Source organism: Brachyistius frenatus, unplaced genomic scaffold, assembly GCF_029030835.1.
Source record: "Brachyistius frenatus isolate BFR_SWC_R1_liver_20210118 unplaced genomic scaffold, ASM2903083v1 Contig_39, whole genome shotgun sequence".
Taxonomy (NCBI): Eukaryota; Metazoa; Chordata; class Actinopteri; family Embiotocidae; genus Brachyistius; species Brachyistius frenatus.
Genome location: NW_027210638.1, coordinates 163,950 through 169,498, shown reverse-complemented (window position 1 = coordinate 169,498; position 5,549 = coordinate 163,950).

Sequence of the window (5,549 nt, the reverse complement as noted above, 5' to 3'; positions counted from 1 at the left end):
TCATCTGAGTTTGTCATTTCTTACTTGCAATGGATTCTTTTTTAGATAATTTAATAACTTGGGACAGATAAGCAGTGTATTCACCAGCGTTAAAGGTACGCTGATGACTGCAATCAACAACATAATTGAATTTTTGATTAATCTGAAATGACGTAATACATTTTTACGTGAGGCTATTGACAAAGAAATAATATGATGGTAACAGTTTGGATAATTGTTTGATAGATCTAATTTTTTTTCTTGTCAGATGTTAAGATTTGCTTGTTAGCAGAATATTATTAGGTTTTAGTTTGTGGGCAGAAAAAAATGTAATTTGAAGAATTATGATGGCAATTCAAAAATAATTGTCACATTTATCGATAATGAAAACGAAGAAAAATATTTTACATCAATGCATCAATGTCCCCACATGAGATAGTACTGAAACACTGCGGTGCTTTAAGCTAAATGCTAAGATCAGCATGCTAATATGCAATTAGTGAAAAACTAAAAACCAAAGATACAGACCCTGTGAAAGCATGAGAGGAAAAAAATAAAATAACGGTGAATCACCAAATTCAAGCTTTGTCCGTCATGCAGGTCATGGTCATCATCAATTCAGAAATGAAGAAGCCTTTCGCATAAGAGGTGAAACGTCTTCAAGAATCTCAAGCAAGTCCAATTGCCGTTTAGGTTTTGGGTGCTCATCTGTCTCAAAGTGGATCACAGCTACCGTTTATCAGCTTTTCTTAGTTCTGATAATTTGTAAACCACTTGAAACTGGTCTGGTGTGAAAACGAGATCTTTCCTTCCTTAGTTCAGTGTTTATTTAATCAAAGGGAAGCTGTCTGATGGCATTAGCCTGCCAATCTGGACAGGTGGTTGGGCTCAAATGGACAGCACCAAAGAGCCAGTTCCGCCTCTGAGGGTATTAATAAGTCCCTGCACTGAGGCTGTTGGAGGTGTAATCAGTGATTAACCAAGATTGAACGGAAGTCATTTAAAGGCGTCGCGAGGTGACAGATTTTCAAAGAGGGCAGGCCGGAAGTGATTACATGGGACCGATTTCCTTCTAGCTCTGCTGCACCAAATTTCTCTCCCACACACAACTTTCACAATGGTACACCTCCCCCGATGTCACCCTGCCCCGGGCTTCCCATAGCAAGCTAACTTTTGAAGACAGCATTCCTGAGGTCTGCTTTCACCATGAGAAAAAGCGCCAGTTTCAAAAGCCAGTTATTTTGTATATATCTTATGTCCTTTTAAAAACATGAAGTGTGTCCTGGCTCTCTGTGCATTCAGGGAAATCTGATCAGTATTTAAACTGAGACCAGAGGCAGTTTCTTTGTTCAAAATGCACACTATTCAGGTGAACTGATGACAAATCTGCAAAGTTTCAACCTCTGGCTTCTGCACAACAAGCCTTTAAATTGTGCACCTAATTGGCAAGCTGGAAAACCCATTCACTCAAGAGCAGACATTGAAACTTAAAACCTTGACTTGCACTTTCTAAAAGTAGACTTTGGGAGAGATCTGCAGCCTCCGCTTGTCAACAGTTTAATTCATGTGCCATTTGCTCCACAACACCCTCGAAGAAGAGAGGGAACCCAGTGTTGCCTATCCTGTTTTATAAGCTATTCATTCATGCAGGAGTAGTGATGATCCCATTTTGTCTGATGGTATAATCACCAGTAGTTGTTAATGGAGGAGAATAACATTGTTCTAATTGCTGCTACTGTATATAGATCATTCGCGTCATTCTTGATTTGGGTTTTGGCAGGACAATTTGTTTTTCCTGCACTGCAGGACAACTTACATAAGGCTCTGTTATGCTCCCAAACTAATTGGGTTGAATGTTACATGTTTATTCAGTGAATGAGGAAAAAAATAATTGGACCACTGTGTCCTGCTGCTAAATGTTAGTTTAAGGGTGGATGTCTTTGACTGCAAGATTCCTGGAAGGAACTGTGCTATTGTGCTGTGAATTAACATTGAAGTGGAGCTTACAGAGGGAGTTTCACTGCTCATAATCAAGGATCAATATTAAACATACAACAAACAGATTTATTGTACTGTGACATTTCGAAGAAAATTATATTTATGTTGAATTCTGTAAATTATTGCCTATAAACTGAAATAAAGAGATCATGACGAAGGTCATTTAAGGTTTTGCACAGAATATGACCCGCCACCAGCTCTCTAACCTCTGCTGTCCCCTGAAGAAGAGTCCTCTCAGGTCTCCAACACTGTAACTTCATCACCTCACAAACCATGGAGCCACACTAGTATGTCTTGGGAATTTTATCTGGCTGAGAACTGGACTGAGATTTTAAAAAGTGCCATATGAATCTAAGTGATTAAAACGAGGGTGTAAACGGAGAGGGTGAGCTCGGGGGCTGGCATGGGGGGACTCTGCATGTCTGCGGCCAGCTGCACCTGTCTAACTGCTCTGAAGGAGCAGGGACACGGGGCCCCAAGGTGGAACTCGGCCAAGTGGCAGCAGGAGAGGAAGGTAAGGAAGAGAAGCTCAGCGAACGTTGGGGCCGAATGTGATTCCCCTGAGAATCTCTCCCACCGCATGCTCACCAAAGCTATAAATAACTTTTATGAGGTTTGAGTGGAATTAGTGCAGATGTTAGTCATAAGCATGCTCATAGATATGTAGGTATATCTGGCCTGAGGAGAAGAAAGAGGGTAAAGTGTTAATAGCACTGGTGAACAAAAATCTGGCCCATGCAAAAAAAAAATTAAAAAAAAATAATTCTATGCACATTTGCATGCTGAATCCAAATATGTTTCCAGAATATCATGTTCAGAATTAATCATCTATAGTTTTTTTGTTCCAGTGTACACACATGGACATGGAAAGCAGACACAGACATGGATGCAACAAATATCACAAGTAAAAATAATTATTTTACATTCGGAAATTCTTATATTTTCATTTTCCATATTTCTGCTTAGTGTTTGTTGTTTTGAAGCCTATTCCACAATCCTTTGTGGCAACTAAAGAACCACTTTGGCAGGTCGCAAGTCCACTCCATGGATGGTCAAACGCATATTTTGGGAAGTAAATCAACATGAGCACAGACAAAAAACACACGCAAACTCAAGGACAGATTTGAACTGAGGACATTCTTCTGTGCAGCAAAAAATAGTCCAGATGTTTTCTGGCAAAATTCATTAAAGTCTGGGCCCCACCACTTGAATAGTAGTCTCCCTATACTTAGAGAGGACCTATTATGCTTTTCCATTTTCCCGTCATATACAGTGCATCCAGAAAGTATTCACAGCGCTTCACTTTTTACACATTTTCTTATGTTACAGCCTTATTCCAAAATGGATTAAATTCATTTTTTCCTCAAAATTCTAAACGCAATATCCCATAATGACAAAGTGAAAATAGTTTGTTTAAAATTTTTGCAAATCTATTAAAAATAAAGAATGAAAATATAACACGTACATAAGTATTCACAGCCTTTGCTCAATACTTTGTTGAAGCACCTTTGGCAGAAATTACAGCCTCAAGTCTTTTTGAGTATGATGCTATAAGCTTGGCACACCTATTCTTGGGCAGTTTCTCCCATTCTTCTTTGCAGGACCTCTCAAGCTCCATCAGGTTGGATGGGGAGCGTTGGTGCACAGCCATTTTCAGATCTCTCCAGAGATGTTCAATCGAGTTCAAGTCTGGGCTCTGCCTGGGCCTCTCAAAGACATTCACAGAGTTGTCCCGAAGACACTCCTTTGTTATCTTGGCTGTGTGCTTTGGGTCGTTGTCCTGTTGGAAGATGAACCTTCGCCCCAGTCTGAGGTCCAGAGCGCTCTGGAGAAGGTTTTCATCAAGGATGTCTCTGTACATTGCTGCATTCATCTTTCCCTCCATCCTGACTAGTCTCCCAGTTCCTGCCGCTGAAAAACATCCCCACAGCATGATGCTGCTGCCACCACCATGCTTCACCGTAGAGATGGTATTGGCCAGGTGATGAGCGGTGCCTGGTTTCCTCCAAACATGACGCTTGGCATTCAGGCCAAAGAGTTCAATCTTTGTTTCATCAGACCAGAGAATTTTGTTTCTCATGGTCTGACAGTCCCTAACTAAGGCCCTTCTCCCCCGATCGCTCAGTTTGGCTGGGCGGCCGACTCTAGGAAGAGTCCTGGTGGTTCCAAACTTCTTCCATTTACAGATGATGGAGGCCACTGTGCTCATTGGGACCTTCAATGCTGCAGAAATTTTTCTGTACCCTTCCCCAGATCTGTGCCTCGATACAATCCTGTCTCGGAGGTCTACAGACAATTCTTTGGACTTCATGGCTTGGTTTGTGCTCTGACATGCACTGCCAACTGTGGGACCTTATATAGACGGTGCGTGTCTTTCCAAATCATGTCCAATCAACTGAATTTACCACAAGTGGACTCCAATCAAGTTGTAGAAACATCTCAAGGATGATCAGTGGAAACAGGATGCACCTGAGCTCAATTTTGAGTGTAATGGCAAAGGCTGTGAATACTTATGTACATGTGATTTTTTTCATTTTTGATTTTTAATAGATTTGCAAAAATGTCAAAAAAACGTATTTCACGTTGTCATTATGGGGTATTGTGTGTAGAATTTTGAGGGAAAAAAATGAATTTAATCCATTTTGGAATAAGGCTGTAATATAACAAAATGTGGAAAAAGTGAAGCGCTGTGAATACTTTCCGGATGCACTGTATATAATGTTACAACGTCAGATGTTAATATCAAATGTTGCCAAAATGTCAAACCATGAGGTAAACATATGCAAAAGAAATTTCCTTTGAGAAAAAAGCTCAGACTGCTTGGAACACTCTTCACGGATTTCTTTATACGGTCATCTGCTCTGCCACGACGCAGAGCCTGCAGGCACCATCCATCCACATGCTCAGTCTGACGGTAATACCAAAAGCAGTTATGTTCAAGCAAGGATATTTCAAACTAAAAGCCTGTCAAACTAAGGTTGAGTTCATTTCCAACCCATACACCTATTGAGACGGGCATATATAGAAAACATTTTTATATACAGTTTGGGACTGAAAAACTATCTCCACCCTTATGTAACACAATCAGTAGGTAATGAGTGTGATACTGCTCAAACGACGTGTCCTGCTTCAAGTCTCTGTTGCTGCAGGTGTCCGTGCTGTCCACTCTCTGGATTTTCCGGACCGGATTTGGGCACGAACATTTGAGAGGTTTTGAGAATTTGTTATTTCCAATTAAGAACAAGAAATGATCTTTGGGGGTCATGAGCTGCCACATGTCAAACTTCCAGAAAGTTGACCAATCAGAAGAAAGTGGGCTTTTAGGGAGGAGACAGGAACTAGAACGGTTTGTTTCAGACAGGATGAACTGAGGGGCTGCATGAAGGAACGGTATAAGATAAATAAAAGTTTTTTTTCTATTTTGTTTTTGAACATTAAATCATGCAAAGCTACTCAAGTAGAATCCCAGGATAAAAAAAAACTGTAAATAAACACAGTAGGTCTCCTTTTATAGTCCACCCTGCTGCCCCATTGTGTTGTGAAATAAGCGTGAGCTTAATGATGTGAGGAAG